We start from the raw sequence: 20,607 nt of genomic DNA, 5'->3' as shown, positions 1-20,607 counted from the left end.
CATTATGATGCATGGTTAAATAGGTTCCAGGTATTGATGATGATGATAAATGTAACTTGTAAAGACCATCAGAAAGATAACCAGAACCAATAACTTTAGAATCTTTAAACAAACTAAAACATCCATTGGCAATTTGAAATTGAAAACCTTGTCTATCTAGTTGAGAAACTGAAATTAAATTGCGGGAAATAGTTGGAACATAAAGAGTGTTTTCCAAATCAAGAAAGTATCCATGGTCTAGAATCAGACGATAGGTGCCTACAGTATTAACTGGGCTTTATTGCCATTTCCCATAAAAAGGAAGTTTTCATTCTGGTTTGTGATTTGCGTTGAAAGGGATCCCTGCATCGAATTAGAAACATGAACATTAGCACCAGAATCAAACCACCATGATAAAGAAGATTCTTTAACAGTCAAATTTGTTTCAAAATAGCTTACGAATCCCAACGGATTACCTTTACTTTCGAACCATTTTTGACGCTTAGTGCAATCTTTCTGAAAATGACCAGGTTTCTTACAGAAACGACACTTATTGTCATCTATCTTTGCCTTCTTCTTTTCAGGTTGACCAGAATTATTCTGTGGTGCTCCCTTATTTCCCTTTGCAGGCTTGCATTTATTATTCACTCCTCAATTGACGAAATGTGCTTGATTAAGCCCTTGCTGGTTTAGCCTAGCTTCCTCTTGAACCGGCATGTTTCCCAGTTCATTTGCAGTCCACTTTTCCTTAATAGTGTTTTAATGCACTTGAAAAGGGGCATACTGAGGTGGTAGCGAGTTGAGAATGAATTGGACAAGAAAATTTTCATCCACAGTTAATTTCATCTCAGTGAGCTTAGCAGCAATGCTTCGCATTTCAATTACGTGTTGGTGCATTGATCGTACACCGGTATACTTCATGGTGGTCAGATCAGCCATCAACTTCCCAGCTAGAGACTTATTCGCTGTCTTAAAGTGTTCTTTTACGATTTCCATAAAGTCCTTGGCATTTTTAGGTTTGGGAAGTGATTCTTTAATGTTTGCATCAATGTGCATTCGCATAAGCTGTATGCTCATCCTATCACTTCTCTCCCACTTTTTCAAGAGATCCTTATCTTCAGTGGAACTCTTATCATCTATAATTGGCTTTTCAATTTGGATAGCAAGGTCAATATCCTGCACACCCAAAGTGAACTCAACATTCTCTTTCCATTATGAGAAGTTGGTGCCATTGAAGAATGGGATAGACGAAGTATACGAATGCAAAGACTTAGAACTAGAAGTTGTAAAACATGACAAAGATACACAAAGTCAAACTCACACACATACAAATTAAGAAACTCATGTGGGTAGAATCTTAAATAAAACAACAATCATGTCATAAAGTTATAAAAACATTAATCAAGCAAAGACAAACATCTGTGGACATTATGCCTTTCACTAGCAAAGACGCACGTGCGATGCACCTGCCGACTTGTCAATTCCGTTACAAAACATAGGGTGTAACAAACCAAAATACTAAACTGCCATCAAAATACAAATTACTGTTTCACAATTCTATTTCTTGTAAACACTGATTTATCTCTTTGTTTATTGTTTCATATAACGACCATGGGGTGGTTTATTTCTTTGTTTTTGTAGCTCGATTGGACTTTGACGAAGATGGGGTGGATTTTCCTTCACTAAATTGGTTTGACCTTGAGCGGATTGTATAATATATCCTTGTTACAATACACAAAGATACAACGTCATAAAACAGAAACATTCATATCAAGCTTAACTAATTAAGTTAATGAAAGATTACTTTGAAGAAAGAGGAACTAAAATGATTGAGTCGATAACCAATATGAAGCATCTTAGTTTACTGACAATTTCATCAGCAATTGAAATCTTGAAGGACTATTTCTTATTTGTATTTGTATGATACTCCTCATACGATATTTCCACAGCAACCATAGTTTCCTTGTGGTACATCTTGTTTAGTGAAAATAAAAAGAATAATCATACCCCAGGATACTTTTGAAGACTTCCCTAGAATCCAAACCGGTAGTCAATCTGTACAAAAGTAAACATTACGTGAACATCTCTTATGGTGATTGGCTTGAGGACCTAAAATATTACAGAATCACCCTCAGAAGTAATCAAACATACATGTATAATCAGAGCTGAAAAGAGAAAAAATATTAACCTCATACGGTACTCTATTGTGTTCAGCTGATGTTTCTATCAACTCTTGAATTCGAGCTTACTCTGCTATTCTACAACTAAGACGGAAATGAAGACTTCATTGTAATCCACTGTCCACTGAGGCGCTGCTACAAACAGGTAATAAGCAAGTAATTTAGTAGTTTACTGAAAATTTCAAAAGTAATCTCTACTAAATTAATTCACTGAAATTTCTAACAAAGATGCAAGCGTGATGCGAGTGCCGTTATGTTTAAAAGCAAATTGAATTTTTTCATTCAATATTTTTTTTTCAAGAATGAATTTATATATAAAAAAAATGCTTTCATATGTTTTTTTACTTGAGAGTTGGCATTGGACTTACAGATAATGAGTAAGCTATGAACACTGGACATGTGAGCTTAGGTTTATACAATAAGGTATCATGTCCCTGGTATTCTTGAGTGCATCCTCCCACCTGTTCATTAAGTAACTTCAATTCATCAGAATATTATCCGCTTACGCATAAGATAATTCCAAATTATGACCATATACCAAAGCCAAACTAATACTGAATTGATTGATTCATGATTAGAATAGATTAAAATTAAAATAGATTCGTGATCCAAATATGCGATATGCACCTACGACTTTACCTAAATGGCTGTTAGTTCATGACTCGACCAATGTACACTCGCCAAAAACCAAAAAGTAGACATTCAGGCATATCAAATGTAGTGGATCAGTAGATTGCTACACACAAAATTACAAAAAGGAATAAAAGTGGCTAAACTAACTTAGTATATAAATATGGTCAATAAGGAATTTCACCATTCAACATGTTCAAATATGAGTACTTCAAATTCAATAATCTGGATCTCGAAGGTGTTGCTTGATTTGAGAATCCTAAAGCTTATAACTGCACCACCAAAGCACCAATATATCTCCAATATTTGAAAACTATTTCAACAACTGAAAAAGCTAACCGAATAAATTTAACAGTGGGTCAATATTTCACTCTTGCATTTTCACAAACAATAAAATTTCAACTTCCATCACTTTGAAAATTCCCCCAAATTAAGTATCAATTTTTCGTATGAATTGGTTGGGAAAATAAGAAGCATCGACATCAATTTCGAAGTCTTTGTAGATGTGCTTTCTTTCAATTCCAGTCACATCATATTACGTTTTTGTTTAGCCAAACTCGAAGGACCTGCAGTTGAGATCGCATTAAATTGGAATCCAATTGGTACTGTTCCAGTTGGAATCGAAACACAGTGTAATGTAACACTCGAAATTGGGAAAGTAAAAAACTGGGTAAAGCAAAATTCGAATTCGGAACTGGAAATTGGAAATATCGAAATTCAAAATTGAAATTGAAACCTCAAATAATGATTAGGGTAGAGATGAATGATGGTGGTGCTGGCAGAGGTTGATGTTGCTGGTTCCGGTGGTACTAACGGTGTTGGTGGTAAAGGAATGACTATTGGAATCTAAGTAGGGATTTTAATTGAGAATGGCGTTATTTTTGGTGCTGCTAGTTATGGTGGTTGGTGCTGCTGCGATGGTGGTGGTTTGTGCTGCTGCTACGGTGGTGGTGGTGGTCGTGGTAGTGGAGTTGGTGGTATATGTAAAGAAGAGATCTTCGTTTTTCTTTCTTAGGTTAGACTGTTATTGAAATTACATGGACGGGAAGATAAGAGATATGGAAAATATGGAGGGGTATTTTGGACTTATCAGGTAGACATGACCACCAAAAAAACCCCTTTTCTTTATTATAGTAAGATGGTTACATACGTAATCATAATATTAGTTCAAACATGTGAATTTGAGTAACCTGTGGGTAACTTTTCATTCTAATATGTATGACTAAATAATTATTTCTTAATGTTTATATATACAAATACTTGAACAAACATCTCCTGTGGGTGATAGTTATTCTCATGTGATTGCACAAAATGAAGTAGACTTACAATGACATGTCAATAAAATATAATACTTTAGTATCAATGTGGTGATAGCTAAAGAGCATACAATTCATACATTTTGGTGATCTAAAACATGTTATAGTCATTGCCATACCATAAATTTCTATACATGTTCATATTAAAACCCAAAATTAAAAGTCAAAAGCAAAGTCAACATGCGAAAGTGAACAGTCAAAGACAACGGCGGAAGTCAAACAATCAGTCAAAGTAAATAGTCAATGAAGGAAGTCAAAAAGTCAATCAAAGATAACAGTCAAAAGGTAAAAGTCAACGGTCAACATCGGAAGTCAAACGGATGGTCAAAGTCAGACAAGCATAAGTTAAACATTCAAGATTTCAAGAGGTCAAAGTTTTCCTTCATGTCAAACGGACATTCATGACGTTTGAAAACATCTCTCATAACCTATTGGGCCAAGCCCAAGAAATCTAAAAATCACATCATAGCAGACCCATATACATATTCTTACAGAATCAGGAAGCTTTTCATTTTCATAAACGTTTTAATGTTACATAACTCTGACCGCATTCATTACATGTATTTTACAGACGTTTTGTGTTCTTTAACGCATGAATCAAACAAAACAGATCTCTTATTTTTTAATCATAAACTAATCACATCATCATGTTAACCATGCCAAGGAACAAACATACGAGATCAATGATCATGTTATTTTTCAAACAAGAAAAAATAAGAAAAAGGAATCAATCATGTGTTTTTACTTACATAAGACCTTGGTTTTGATTTACTCATACGCTATAAGAAATACTAAAATAAAACATTTAATTAGTACTGATTTCATGTTAAATAATAATCATAGAAAATAATGGTATTCTTTTCCTAACAGACAAAGCAATATGCATGCATATTTTGTTGCTTAGAACCACCAAAGAAAGACATAATTTCATCATGTGATTTTACAAAACAGAGAACAAACACAATCATATATTATGGATTCATATCAACAAAAGTATACACACAACATCATGGAAAATCATGGAGTTCTAAACCAGGCTCTGATACCAAATATAAGATTATATTACATATAAAGGATCTTTGAACAAACATGATAACCACATCATAAGCATAGTTGTGTTAAAAATTAAGGGTACCTGAGGATGTCATTGATTGAATCCAAGATGTCCTCCAAGAACACCCTTAGAGCAGAATAGTTTTGTAGAACTTTTGGTTTCTCCTTCTTGACCATTTTATGTGTGAATGAATAATAAAATTCTTTAACTTAATATTGGTGGTTATTGAGTTCCTTTTATAGGTAGAAGGAGGACCAAGGTTCATAGGATTAGAATTAACATTCAATCTCGTCCGTCCATCAAGGAAGAGGGAATATGAAAGGATCCCAAAATTGTAACCAACATATTTAGCATATTTCATAATTAACCAAGTTATTGCATGGACCAAGAGGACATTTATATGTGTATAAATATTCTTACATCCAGTTCTTTTTCAGTTTAACCTACATAGGTACAACGTTTTGCCAAACAAAATAAAATAAACTGAAATTTCACTTTTCCTTAAATAGCGCTAGAACTATTTGCATTCAGAAAAACTTATATCCTGCTGACATGAAAGTACATATGCCTCCATCACCACCAGCATCTCTGCTACAACCACCACAAAAATATCCCTTCAAGATTACACCTGGATCTGGCAAGATTGCTTTTTCTCTTTGTCAGTGCATAAATTATATTGTTAGTTATAGACTAATTAAAAAAATGGGCAGAATGAGTAACATAAAATTGCTTCAATATTAGCTATATCTGATTCATTGTCTGCTATAAATTTTGTTTTTTAAGAAGAAAAAAATGGTGAATATCGACCGGATACACCGACGAAGGCATTAGCCATAGCACCAGCACCCCTTTCGCCCGTGCCATTATGGCACGGGAAATCCACTAGTGGCACATAACACAAACTGGATTGTCCACCCAAACACCTCTATGGACAAGCATATCCCTTGTTGGCAAAGAATCATTAAAGATTGCCCGTAACATGAAACTCACTTTTAAAGGAATAGCCTTCTTCTACAAAAAAATTAACAAAATCACAAGCATCGGGGGTACCTGACATACCCTCATAACATGCACTGGTTGTGAATTTGTCCAAAATAAAAACTCCATCCTCACCTTCCACCAGTTCAGGCACAACATCGAGATCCCTCCTTAATAAGTCTCATTCCATCTGTTCATTTGAATTTAAAGGCGCTAAAAACGAACCACACCATCTACCATCTTGTATCATATCCGCAACTGATACAGGACGTATTTAAAGGCATCTTATGCGATTCTTTTTGCTGGTCTATATTCCTTGGTTAGTTCCATTTGTTAGGATTTACTTAGTTTTGTTAGATGATTAGATAAGTTAAAAGAGTAATAAGTTATCGAAACTCTAGAGATAAGTCAATAGACTTATTCATGAGGATATTTAGGAGTTGAGTAGTTAGGGTTAACTATACACGTCTGTGTAGTTCATGTATAAGTAGTCTTTGTTTCAGTCATTGTAATCTAGCTTGGTTTAGCTCATTTTATCTGATTAATGAAACTCTTAAGTTTGTTTGGTTTATACCATTGATTGTTTGATTAACTCTTGGATTAGAGTCATTATCTTCATCTTTGCTCCTGGATTGGAGTATTCTATCATCATCTTAAGGAGTGGATTCTCCTTCTATTTTATCGCTTCCGCTTGTGCCATATCAGCAACCGATGCTTGTTTATTCTAACAAGCTTTATAGATATTAGGAAACAAATCCTTCAAGCATCCACCAGTTACCCATTTATCGTGCCAAAATCTGGTGACTTGTTAAAGGGGCGGGTGGTTCCATTGGAGGGGCGGCAAACCTAATAAGACAAAAAGGGTCATTAGGTGGTAATTCAAGTGCCCCTTATCAAAAAAATATGGAAATGACCAATTAACCCTTATTATTAATAATCAAGATTAGTGATGATAATCAAGATTAGTGTTGTTAATTAATTTTCACTTATAATAACTCTAAAATCAGATTTTTAGAGTTATAAAAAAAATTTAGAGGAGAAGAAAAAGAAAACTTATGTGATATTTGTGAAACCCTAGATTTTGATTCCCTCAACCAAAATGAGTGATTCTAGTGGCAAATTTGAGATGGGTGAATCTCTATACGATAGAGAAAACAAATACTACATACCCCTTGATGGAGATCCTGATATGGAGTATTTCTTAGATGGTAGAGATGTTTTAACCCACAGTGAAGGTCAATCTCAACCAATTGAAGAAATTATCCAACAAAGTGAATAACCAGCAACTGAAAATGACCAGGTATTCTTCTAAACTAGTTCTCATTAGCTTTTTGTTTCTTAAAATTCTTTAAAGTACGTAAAAAAATCAAATTTTAAAAAATTTCAGAAAAACTTACGGTTGGTAATTAGCTAGTTATCAACCGTAATTGAATGTTATGGTTCGTAAAGTTTCCAATACCAACCGTAACTGGTTCAATTTGGGGAAAAACTCAATCGTAATACCAGTTACGGTTAGTATAAAATTTTCGAGTCGAACCGTAATTTCAGTACGGTTGGTTACGTTCTTCAGTAGTTACCAACCGTAACTCATCATGTGCATGACAGTATTTACTGCACTTCTTATGGTTGGTAATATGTAAATAGCTACCAGCCGTAATTGTGTTACGGTTTGTGATCTATGTTTTTTACCGATCGTATAATGATCTGTATGTTTTCATTTTCATTTCACCCTATTTACAGTTTGTTACGGGAGGACCACTACCAACCGTAGTTGTGTTACGGTTTGTAAGTGATTGTAATTACGAACTGTATCTCTGTTACGGTTTGTATTTCCTTGTCGTGTCCAACCGTAACTTTATATATATTTTCGTTTTGTTCTTGTTTAGACTAATGTGGGTGTATTGTTGTCCAGATCGTGAGTGTACCTCCCCTAATAGATGAACAACCTTTAGAAAATCAACTTCTCACACAAGATTCTAGCTCTCACTATTTAACCGAGGAGACATGGGAGTAAAAAGATGATGCAAAGCATTGGGCTAGAGAACGAGGCAATTTGATTATGTGTATTATAGTTTGTAATGGTACCACTAGTGAAAGTGTCTTTCAAATGGTTTGTGAGTGTAGTGGACAACATAGAAGTCATGCAAAAAAGGGTACCGTGCAAGTAGCAAAGGCAAAGAGGAAGCAAACTATGTTCACTAAGAAGACCCGATGCCCCTTCAAGCTTCAATTTAAAAGGAACGCGGCAAAAAGGTGGTTTTTGGAGAAAGTTGTATGCGGTAGTCATAACCACCCTATATCGGAGAGTTTGCTATCACATTTGTATGCTGGACGCCTTACCGAAGAAGAAGAGAAGATCGTAGAGTCACTGACACAAATTCGAATGAAGCCCGTTGATATCCTCGCTCACTTAAAGGAAAGAAACCCACAAAATGCTTCTACTTTGGCTAACATCTACAACGCAAGAATAAAATTGAAGGCTAAGAAATGGGAACAAAGGAACGAAAAGCAACAATTAAGGAATTTGGGGGAGGCGAATAATTACTCGGTTTTCCACGACGAAGATGAGAAAGGACGAATAAGACATATTTTGTTGGCTAATCCTGAGTTTGTGAAGTTGGCACGGTGCTCTCATCAAATCCTTCTAATAGATTGCACATACAAAACCAACAAGTTTGAGATGTCGTTGTTGAACTTTGTCGGGCAAACTTCTACCAATGCTCCTTTTAGTGTTGGTTTTTGCTTCTTGAAAGATGAGCTCGAAGAGAGCTATGTGTGGGCATTAAACCAAGTGAAGCTATTCTACGTAGAGGGATATACTCCAAAGGTGATTATTACCGACAAGGAACAAGCTTTGTTGAATGCAATAAGGAGGGTTTTCCCGGAAGCTCATAACCTTCTTTGCACGTTCCACTTGTGGAAAAGTATTGAAACTAAGTGCATGCGCCTTGTCGTCCAACCAAAAAAAGCGAAATGGATATAATAAAGAAACTACCGTTACATCAACAAGAGGATTCCAAAGAGAAATTTAAGAAGGATGACAAGTTGGCGGAACTAAAATGGGAAAGTTTCAAAACGGAGTGGAGAGCCTTGACCTATTCTATCACCGTGGATGAATATGAGGATAGAGCTCGTATGTTAGTGGCTCATTGGAAAATAGGTTATCCAAGTGTTGTGAAGTATTTGTTGGATAATTGGTTGGATCCGCACAAAGAGAAGTTCGTATCGGCGTTCACTAACCAATATAGGCACTATGACAACCAAGCTACAAGTACGGCGGAGTCATCTCACAACCGGTTGAAGAAGAAACTTCATAGTTTTAATGGTGGGTTAGTTACGCTATTCGAAACCATGGATTCGTATTTCCGCCGTGATCACGATAGAGTTACGGAGTCTTTTAAAAAAAGCCGAAGTAAACAACACACCAAATGGTTAGACAATAAGTGGCTAAGGGGAATTTCAGATCAAGTTTCGCACCGCGCTATTGATAAGATAATGTATGAAGTGCAACATTATGAATTGGGGGATTATGAAGAAGAGTGTGTTTGTCCAAACATGACAAGTTTGGGACTCCCATTTCGGGCATGTTATAGCCACATACCAAGACAAAGTGATCCCGATTCAAGATGTTGATCCCTTTTGGAAACAATTATCATTCCGTGAAACAATTTTTGATCAACAATTTGGAGGAACGTTTGCCGATACCGAGATTGATCAAGCTCTAGCCGAGAAATATGCTACACTAAGCCAAGGCTAAATTTCATAACTAACACAAATAACTTCAAATTCATAATTAATATCCATATTCTAAATTTCATAAGCTAAAATCCATAATTAACACGCATAATTAGTTTTTCATAGTATCCATAAGTCGAAATTCATAACTAACCACACACAACTAACATAAATCCATAACTAAGTATGGCGGCCACCACGACCCCTTTTGTTGGTGCTACCACCACCACGAGTTTTAGGACCATCACGACGACCACCGCGACTACCGCGACCACGACCACCTCTTTGGCTAGTACCCACACCGTGCACCACCTCTTCATCATTTGTCTCTTCGCTGCTAGATGAAGGTTGATGACGGCTAATACCCTCACCTCCAAGAGAATTTATACTCCTCTTTAAGCCTCTTTTGTCCGTGACCAACCCCTCATACATTTCCGCCATGTTTGGATTATGCATGTTCCTTATTTGGTCTTGCAAGATCTTTTGTTCACGAGCTTTAAGCACACCATTACGACGGATGCACGAAGTCATGCTATTTGCCAAAGCTTGTCCTCGCTCTTTCTATTCACATATCAAAAAGAGTGTTAAGAGATTATTTCATAATAATCATTAATCTTAAAATCCAAAGTCATGAGGATAACAAAATTACGTACCGACATGAAATATAGCTTCTTCCAAGTCAAACCAAATAGACCTTTTTTCTCTTTAGTCTCGTCGACCGCCTTCCTTTGATCCATAGCCTCTTGAATATATGTTTGGGCCTCTAGATCATTATTGATCACATATGGATGACCAAAATGATAATACCAACCCATGTAATCAGCAGTGGCTTCTTTCGTGTTGTTACAAGGAATTGCCTCTCCCGCTGCGAGTTGGTATCTTTCTTCATGGCGGTTGTTCCAAGCATCAACTGTTGGAGTTGGCCTATAGTTGAGCATAATGGTGGGGACTTTTGTCTCGTATCCTTGCTTGGATAATTTGAAGTTTTCCTCTACAACCCTTTGTTGAATATGAGCAATTTGGTGTAGAGTTCGACGAGGATTGGTCATAACGTAACCTGTGGGATGATACAATGGTCCATTGTAACCCGCGGTCTCTGTGAACCTACGAACATCAACTCTATTTTCAATCCTCAAATAAGGGTCAAAGATAACATCTTCAACAGTGAAAGCATCTATTTTCTCCCTCATTTGAATGAGCTTCTCCTCTTTGTTCCTTAGTTGTCTGCCAGTGAACTTGAACTTCTTTCCCGTAGGGCCATAATCATGTTCTTCCCACTCAGTAGGAGGTCTCAGGCTCGGAAAGTGGTCATAAACCCATGCCTAAAAAATAAATTAAGTATAAACAATTGACACATGACTAAAAATATAACAAACAAAGAAAAATGTAATCAAACTTACCATTAGAAGCGCAACATTCCCGGCAATTTCAGTAGCTCCAACCCTAGAGGCCTTTCTTAGGCTGTCAAGTAAATATGCAAGGGTTGCACTGGCCCACGAATAGTTTTTGATGTTGTCCAAATTCTTCAACAGTTATAGGTAATGAACATTGACCTTATTTCCCGATTTATCGGGAAAGAATACGGTCCCAAGAGAATACAACAAATACGTTGTGGTTGTACGCCTAACTGTTGTTTCATCCATCACCTGACCTTCCCTTTCCTTTGCTGATGTTCCTTCAAACTTGGTCCTCAGATTCTTCAACAATAGCTTTTTAATGATTTTTGGTTTATGTGGTTCAGCAGGGTCATAACCACCAGCCAACTGAAACTCCATCTCAGTTTCATCTTTCTCCCACCCAAGTGTTTCTTGAACAAGGATATAAATGTCAGTCCAAGACATGTTGTTGTCGAAACCTTCAAACATAGATTGTCCTTCAACTTCAAGGTCAGTAATTTGCTTCACATCGTCCGGTGTTATTGTCATCTCTCCAAATGGAAGATGAAACGCATCGATTTCAAGCCAATATCGTTCCCTGAAGGCAGAGACCACAACACTATCATACTCCGATTGAAGGTGAAGAATTCCAGGCCCTAGTCCTGTACTAGCCACTAGATTGCGAACCGAAGCACATTCTTGACTTAATGGCCAATGTTTACCCCTTTGACACTTGAGAAATTTAATGCATCTTGCGTGGTCCTAAGAAAACAAATATACAAAAATATAAGCATATTATGGTGAACTGAAATAAACAAACAAAATGTATCAAAATAATGAATGTTTTAAGAAAAGTAACAAAATACATACCCTTGTCTGACAGACTTTTGCGGACCAGGAACCGGTATAACCAAATAAGATTGAAGACTTATTTGGGGCCTCGCCCCAAGGTATTTTATTCTTCTTCGGTGGCAACAACAAATCTTTGCCTTTAGGAATATGCATCCCTTTCGGTGTGGGCTCCTTTCTCGGCTTCTTTTCTTTCTTTTGCCTTGGAGGTGCAGCTACAACTACCTCTTTTCCCTTGGTATTTTCTACCTCTTCATCATTTTCTTCATCATTTTCTTCATCTTCCTTTTCTTCATCGGCCTCCTCTTCATCATTTTCTTCATCTTCCTCCTCTTCATCATTTGCTTCCTCTTCCTCCCCTCCATCATCATCGGTTCCTTTAAATTCTTCTTCATCTTCATCATTATTAGTTTCTTCCTCCATAATTTCATTTTTGTTTCCTTCACGGTTAGTTTCGACTCTGACCTCTTCTTGATCATTATGTTCCACTCCTTCTAGCTCAACTCCAGATTCAGCCACAGGTTGTTCCCTCAACTTAATTTCAAACTTATTCTTCATCTTCTTCTCATTCTTGTGGATACCTCTATTATTAACCCCTAAATGCTTATCACCGCGAGGGGTGGGCGTATGATCAATCGGGGTTAAGTCATTTTCTCTCTTTTTCTTCCTACACAAGCATTACAATTGATTGACTTACCAAGGGTAAAACAAATAATATAGACAACAAAAAACAAAACAAAATGGTGAGCATGCATAGTTACGGTTTGTAACTAATGAACAGAGACCAACCGTACCACTCACACGGTTGGTAAATAGTGAATCGAGACCAATCGTATCAACGATACAGTTGGAAACTGATGTATCGAGATCAACCGTAACTAAACTACGGTTGGTATGTTATCTTAGTTTTTAACCGTAAGTTTTCTTTGGCCAAATACTAACATACAGGATGTTCTACGGTTGGTAATGGATGTTGAGTTACAAGTCGTAACTCAAATACGGTTGATAACATTGATGGAATTACAAACCGTAGAAACCAAATGAAAGTTACAGAACAATGTACGGTTCGTAACTCAACACACGAGACCAACCGTAAGCTACTTACGGTTGCAAAAAAAAACGTAACTGAACAATTTCTCATAAATTCAAGAACTTACGGTTGGTATTTCAGTTATTACGAACTGTATCATCAACAAAAACCATAGTTACGGTTGAAATTGGAGTAATTATCAACCGTAACTCACATGCAACACACAAATTTCAGTTTCAATTTCGATCCAAAACCCTAATTTTTTATACAAAACTAACTTAAATCAAACAATAGACTAAACCCTAACTGGGTTTTTCGAAACATACCTCAAATAAGTCATTGTGCTTGATTTTGACGGTTGAGGAGTTTCAAATTGATGTTCTTGACCTAATGGAGGATTTGGTTCATTAGAACGGCTACAATCTTCGTCAACCTTCTTCTTCGGTATCTCTAATATAGTTTCCAATCAACGATTATCAATTTTCAAATCGCCGATTAATCGAAGAGGACGATGGAAAATCAGTTTTAATGGTGAAGAGGAGGAGAAGAGAAGAAGTAAAGTTGAAAAAAAAACTGTTTTGATTTTCATATTCAATTGGGTTAATAATGGGGAAGGATAATTCAGTCTTTTCAACCAAAAAAGTAAGGGTAAATTAGTCCATTTGAGGTGAAAAGGGTAATCTAGTCAATTAACAACCCCTATAAGACACCCCCTAACCAATAATAGGGATATTGCTATCACCCTTGCCGCCCCTCCAATGGAACCACCCGCCCCTTTAACAGGATTGAAAATCTGATTCCCTTACCATTTCCCATTCTGTAAGTGGTGAAGTTTTGAATTTCTGGAACCATTCTCGTGACATTCCTCCACAAACTTCTGCCTTGAACTGAGTTATCTTCAGCGGGAAACATAATATCTTCTGAGACTCTCATTTTCTGCTGCACTATTTTCCTTCAAAGCGCATTCTTCGTTCTTGTATATCTCCAAACCCACTTCACTAACAAAGATTCATTAGCGATTCTTAAGTTTTTCACACCTAAACCACCGCTGCTTTTAGGCAGACAAATCCTTGTCCAACCTACCCAAGACATTTTCTTCTTCTCCGGAGTAGAACCCCACAGAAAATTCCTCATCAAAGCCACCATTTTCTTATCCACACAAACTGGAAGATGAAAGAGGGATAGATGACCTGAATTCTTGATCCTTATATTGTCTTATCTTCAATTAGAGTTTTGTTGCAGTAGGATATTTTTTAGACCATTGGTATCATGCGACATTCAAGTGCACACACAGACTTTAAATCTGACGGGTTGAAAATATATGTTTTCAGTATTTGCGTAGGACTGGGACTCAGGTCTGTATATACTTGCGTTTTTTATTCATTCAATTAACTTTTCATCAATTGTGGTGGCTGCTCTCCAATCAAAAACCAGCTGTTAGTATTTGAATCCTAACAATGAGGATGCTAAAAGTTGCAACATGTAATTTGAATCAATGGGCAAATGAATTTGATAATAATCTAAAGAATATCAAAGAATCAATCAGAAGATCCAAAGAAGCTGGTGCAGCAATTCGACTTGGTCCTGAACTTGAAATCACTGCTTACGGATGTGAAGACGGCTTTCCAGAGCCTAATACTGATACTCATTCATGGGAATGCTTAAAAGCAATATTACTTGGTGATTACACTGACGGAATATTATGCAGCATTGGAATGCCAGTAATGCGAAAATCTCAGCGTTATAATTGTCAGGTTCTCTGTTACAATCGCAAAATTCTGATGATACGGCCAAAAATCTGGCTTGCCAATGACGGGAACTATAGAGAGGTAAGATGGTTTACTGCATGCAAACAAAGTGACGGGCTTGAGGAATTTCTACTCCCACCGGATGTTGCTGATGCTATATCTCAAAGATCTGCGCCTTTCGGTTACGGATACATTCAATTTGATGACGCTGCTGTTGCTGCTGGAATCTGTGAAGAGCTATTTACTCCGCAACCTCCACATGGTGAGTTAGCACTTTGGTGTTGAAGTGTTTCTGAACGCAAGTGGAAGTCACCATCAGTTGAGAAAGCTTGATATTCGTCTCAATGCTATTAAAGGTGCTACTATCCGTACTTCTGGAGGAGTTTATATGTACAGTAATCAACAAGGATGTGACGGCGGTCGTCTATACTATGATGGCTGTTGTTGCGTGGTTGTTAATGGGGATGTGGTTGCTCAAGGCTCTCAATTTTCTTTGAAGGATGTTGAGCTTTTGGTTGCTCAAGTTGATCTCGATGCTGTTACTAGTAGTAGGGGATCAATAAGTAGTTTTCAACAACAAGCCAGTTGCGCGAAGAACGTTCCATCGATAACAGCGCCATATAGGCTCTGCCAATCTTTTAATCCGCGGATTTCGGTTTCGAGCCCATTGGAGGAGATTAAGTATCACTCTCCAGAGGAGGAGATAGCCTTTGGTCCTGCTTGCTGGATGTGGGATTACTTGAGAAGAAGTGGAGCTTCTGGATTTCTGCTTCCACTTTCTGGAGGAGCTGACAGCTCTTCTGTTGCTGCAATTGTTGGATCTATGTGTCAGCTTGTTGTAAAGGAAACTGCAAATGGGAATGAACAAGTGAAAGCTGATGCAGTAAGAATTGGTCATTACACTGACGGGCAGTGTCCAACTGATTGCAAAGAGTTCGCCAGACGCATATTTTACACGGTTTACATGGGAACTGAAAATAGTTCAGATGCTACAAGGTCGCGTGCAAAGTTACTAGCTGACGAAATCGGTTCTTGGCACCTTGATGTTTCTATAGACAGTGTTGTTTCTTCCTTGCTATCCTTGTTTCAGACACTTACTGGAAAACGTCCTCTGTACAAGGTTGATGGTGGAACGAACACAGAGAACTTGGCGTTGCAAAACAATCAAGCTCGTATTAGAATGGTTGTGGCATATATGTTAGCAACTCTGCTTCCTTGGGTCATGGCAAGCCTGGATTTCATCTTGTATTGGGTAGCTCTAATGTGGACGAAGCATTGCGTGGTTACTTCACAAAGCACGATTGCAGCTCTGCAGACATAAATCCCATTGGAGGTATTAGTAAGCAGGATCTTAAAACATTTCTGAAACCATTGGAGGTATTAGTAAGCAGGATCTTAAAACATTTCTGAAATGGGCTGCTGTTAATCTCGGCTATTCATCCTTGGCTGAAATTGAAGCCGCACCTCCAACTGCGGAGTTGGAGCCTATACGCTCCAATTACTGTCAGAAAGATGAAGATGACATGGGCATGACATATGAGGAGCTTTCGATTTATGGAAGATTTCGCGATTTGGTCCTGTGTCAATGTTTCAGGACCTTTGCCATAAATGGGGTGACAGGTTAAGCCTATTGGAGATAGCAAACAAGGTGAAGTACTTCTTCAAGTGCTACTCGATTAATCGACACAAGATGATCGTGTTGACACCTTCCTATCATGCTGAGAGCTATTCACCAGAAGACAACAGGTTTGATCATCGTCCTTTCCTCTATAACTCAAATTGGCCATATCAATTCCGCAAGATTGATGAACTTGCAAACCAGTTTGATGGCAATGAACCGATTGTGGGAGAAGCATTGGAGGCATCTCCTAGCAAAAAAAGAAAAACATGTTAATAGTTAGTCTAAAGTGGGGGTGGGGGTGGTGTTAGCTGTAACCTGGTGCAAAGCTAGTGCACGGATTCAATATTACCTGGCCTATATAATAGAGAGAATAAAGATTATTGTCCTCGTACCATAAGCAATTTGATGCAATAAACAAAATTTATAATCATGCTTCAATAGGACTGTCACTAAACAACTGACGAAAAGCTGGATCAGTTGCCCTCACTGGCGTGAAATTGAAATGGGCAAAAATGACTGTATCCTACAGAAGAAGCTAAAATTGAGTTGTAAACCAATTCTTAGTGACAGTGACAAAAGTGGTAATTGTTGCCTGGTTAGTGAACTCACCTAAGAGCAGCACAAATGTCCTAGTACATGTTGGTTCTTCAGATTGTCATTTCACCACATAAAATGATGAGATTGTCATCTCACCTCGCGCAAACGGTAAAATAGTCATCACTCCTCGGAAAATGGTGATATTGTGCCACGAAGAAATTGATTCGCAGAAAATGTCATGGTATCGGTGACTGGAAAATGTCATCAGATGTCGTGGTCAAATTACACGAAACACAACAAACATGTAGAGACTCAGTTTTCTGCATCCCATCCTCAGTAACCTGCTATGAAGCAGGGTCCAAAACTTACGAGGAGTAACAACACAATTACATATTTGAGCACAAATAAGCTTAAGCACACCTGGACAAAAATAATAATCTACAGAGTTATAGAACCAGTATTGCTAATGGTCCAGATCATTCTGACACAAGCTTACTGTCAGATTATCAACTAATTCAATTTCTGATGAGCCAGTATTAGTAATGCCTGTTTTGTTGTACCGACAACTACAAGATCCAACCTCAGTCCAAGAAGAAAGGAGAAAACGTAAAGATGTAGGATTATCAACTTGTTAATTTTTGTGACTGGAAACATACAGCTTCCACTAGTTCGAGTTATCTAAACCTGAACTGGTAAACAATACTAAGCTAGACAAAATTGAAAATCCTACTTGATTTCCTTTCAAAAAGAAAAAGAGCAATACAGGGTTTGCTTGTTAGGCTGATGAGTCCTTGTTGAAGAAGATCCTATTTACAACATCAACAGGTAAAGCATATGCTGGATCTATCGCTTTTATTCCACGATACTCAAGAAGTGAAAGACCTGCATTACAAATGTACAAAAAAAATAAAATAGAAACAAATTCAATAATGTTGTAAAACACTGAATCGGTTTTGCAAGTACATGCTAGTAATGCAGTCTGCTATAGACTAGAGGTATTTTGTGGGCTAGGAATAGACTGTGTTTCAGCAAAATAAAATATAACCCCTGGATTTATGCAAACAGTGGGTCAGGGGAGATGGTATCTCTAGATTTTATGTTGTGATCCTTGCGCTAGTGGGTAAACGATAAAAGGGCTAATAACAGCATACCTGCGACACCAAAATATGTATGGTAGACATCAACAGCATCATCTGGCCTATCAGATATTCCTCCATTCTCTTTATCCTACAATTTTGAACATACATTGAAACACTGCTTAGAACACTGCCAGGTGAGAGTATCATACAGAAATTGAGATGACTTTGAGCCCGGCGAGATACTGAGGTAGGCACCTGACAATCTAGAATGAATCTAGCAAGCTTGTCTTTGTCTATCCAATGCACTCTATCAATAATAATTAGGCTAGAAAGAACCCACCAAGAGTAGCAAACCTGAGTAATGAAGGAAGACCATTCTTGAGATATAAAGACAAGAAAACTAAATATAGAAAAATAAAGTATTTAAAAGACTTACATCGGGAAGCTTCTCAGGTCGTCCATTTAGACCTCCAGATTTGACTTGCCTTTCACATAACCACCATCCAAGAAGGTCCTTGTCAATGTGGTGCAAGGAACCCACTATAGCGAGCGCATCCACGCAGCAAAAAACTGTAAACACAGTTGCAACACCCTAGAATCACTGAACTGAAAGCCTAACAAATGCAAACATGTAGGAACCTAGGATGTCTCTGATGGAAAATTATTTTCCTTTCCGGATCCATAATCTACTGCCATGAAAAAAAATTACAACTGAAATACGTACTCTGCCCTGCATGAGACTCCCCACCAGGTGTGCACCCAAAACCACCATCCACATTCAAACAGCTCACGCTGTTTTTCAACAGCTTTTCCCACATTGATTTTATCCAAATGGTGCAATAGCGAGAGACATGAAATTGCGATATAAGAAAACCTACATACAAGGAAATATGATTGTTAGAAAACAAATATTTCATTTGTGATATTTTATTACATAGAACTCAAATGCACCTAGTATCAATTTCACCCCAAATGTCCCCTGCAAATGATCCATCTTCATTCTGCAGTCCGGCAATGTCTGACCTTAAAATTAAGGGAATCAAGAAATGAATGGATCTGAAATCTCTTTGAAGAAACATTCAAAGCAGTTTATATACAACAAAAGGATACAGTTTGATAGCTTGTCAATGTCCAGAACATCGAGCTTGTCAAGGAGAGCCAAAACTTGCACAGCACTAAGCGTGTAGAGCATGTGGGGATCATGCCCAATATTACCAGCAAAGCCACCTGCACACGAGAAATGGAGGATAAACCATACTTTTTTGACATACTGCCATCTTATTGGATTTTCCAATCGAGGGAAAGTAAGGCACTGTAGATTAGACTCTTGTCTAAACAGTTATATTCAGGATAATCTTTGGATGACCATAGAATAACTAAGGTCCACGCATGGCGTTTGGGGCCAATACAGCCAATTGAAGGGTACCCTTGAATCTAGGGAGAATAGATTGCTAAAAGCAATAAACACTAACCAGACTCATGTTGGCACTGCATAACCCATGAAACAATCTCATCTCAATCCACAACTCCAAGCTTTCCCAGAAGATCAAGAGTGGTCAAACCCCAATATGCACCGCTCATTCTCAGGTGCTCCATCAACACAGCTTGAAAACTATCCTTTTTCTAAACACAATTAAAGGCAAAAGGTCAAAGCTGATTACAACACCAAATTCCAAATTGGCAAACACATACTCATTTAGAATCTACAAACCTTCTCGATTGATATAATATATTGTACATGTTTCTCCGCTGCCAGTTCCTCCATATCTATCAAATCATATAAATACCCATCAGATAAATAGTTTCACAAGATTATTTCTTGCTACAATCAGCTATCCTTTCCGTAAAGGAACACACATGGAATTTTCCTGGAAAAAACTGAGTAAATCAAGTTAGACTCTGTCCTAGACGTGGTTGTATCTTACTTGAAAGCTTAAAATCTGTCTGAATTAAGACATACGAGTAACTTTACTTCCTTAAATTAGCTTTTCACTTGAGCAATTTCACAAACACTATGTCACATCTTTTCTTTTCAAAAAAAAAAAAACTATGTCACCGTACAGTATTAACCAATCGTGATGTTTGAAATTTGATAGCAAAATTAAGTAAAGATAAATCAAATGAAGTTGGATTTACAAATACCTGAATCAAGCATCAAGAAGAAGAAGAAGTGTCCAAGTTAATGTGTTGATCGGAAATTAAAACTTTAAACTGGGTCTCGATGGAATGGATTTTAGAAGATAAGTTAATTGATAGTGTAAGAATTTCATCTTCCAAGTTTCATGCAGCCACATCAATATTTTGATCATGGAAGTGCAAACAAAATGGCTATTCAAATAGTTGGGTTGTAGCTTAATCTTTGCTGTTTGTTTGTTTGTTCGGTAAAAAACTGTGTTCATTGAATTCGTTACAGTAATGTCAGACCACTGTTTTTTTTAGTATGCTTCAGAAAATAAATGTGGGATTCGGGCAGAGGTTGATCTTCTACCATTGGT

The 20,607-nt window shown here is 37.3% G+C and overlaps 2 pseudogenes; one reads left to right on the top strand and one right to left on the bottom strand.

The window, feature by feature from the left end:
- The first annotated feature begins 14,584 nt into the window (after positions 1 to 14,584).
- On the top strand, positions 14,585 to 17,172 carry LOC113336825 (annotated as a pseudogene).
- Positions 17,173 to 17,634: 462 nt separating this feature from the next.
- LOC113336824 lies at positions 17,635 to 20,510 on the bottom strand (annotated as a pseudogene).
- Between the last annotated feature and the right edge of the window lie 97 nt (positions 20,511 to 20,607).

This window comes from Papaver somniferum, unplaced genomic scaffold (assembly GCF_003573695.1).
Source record: "Papaver somniferum cultivar HN1 unplaced genomic scaffold, ASM357369v1 unplaced-scaffold_154, whole genome shotgun sequence".
Lineage (NCBI taxonomy): Eukaryota > Viridiplantae > Streptophyta > Magnoliopsida > Ranunculales > Papaveraceae > Papaver > Papaver somniferum.
This window is presented reverse-complemented; position numbering and strand designations above follow the sequence as displayed.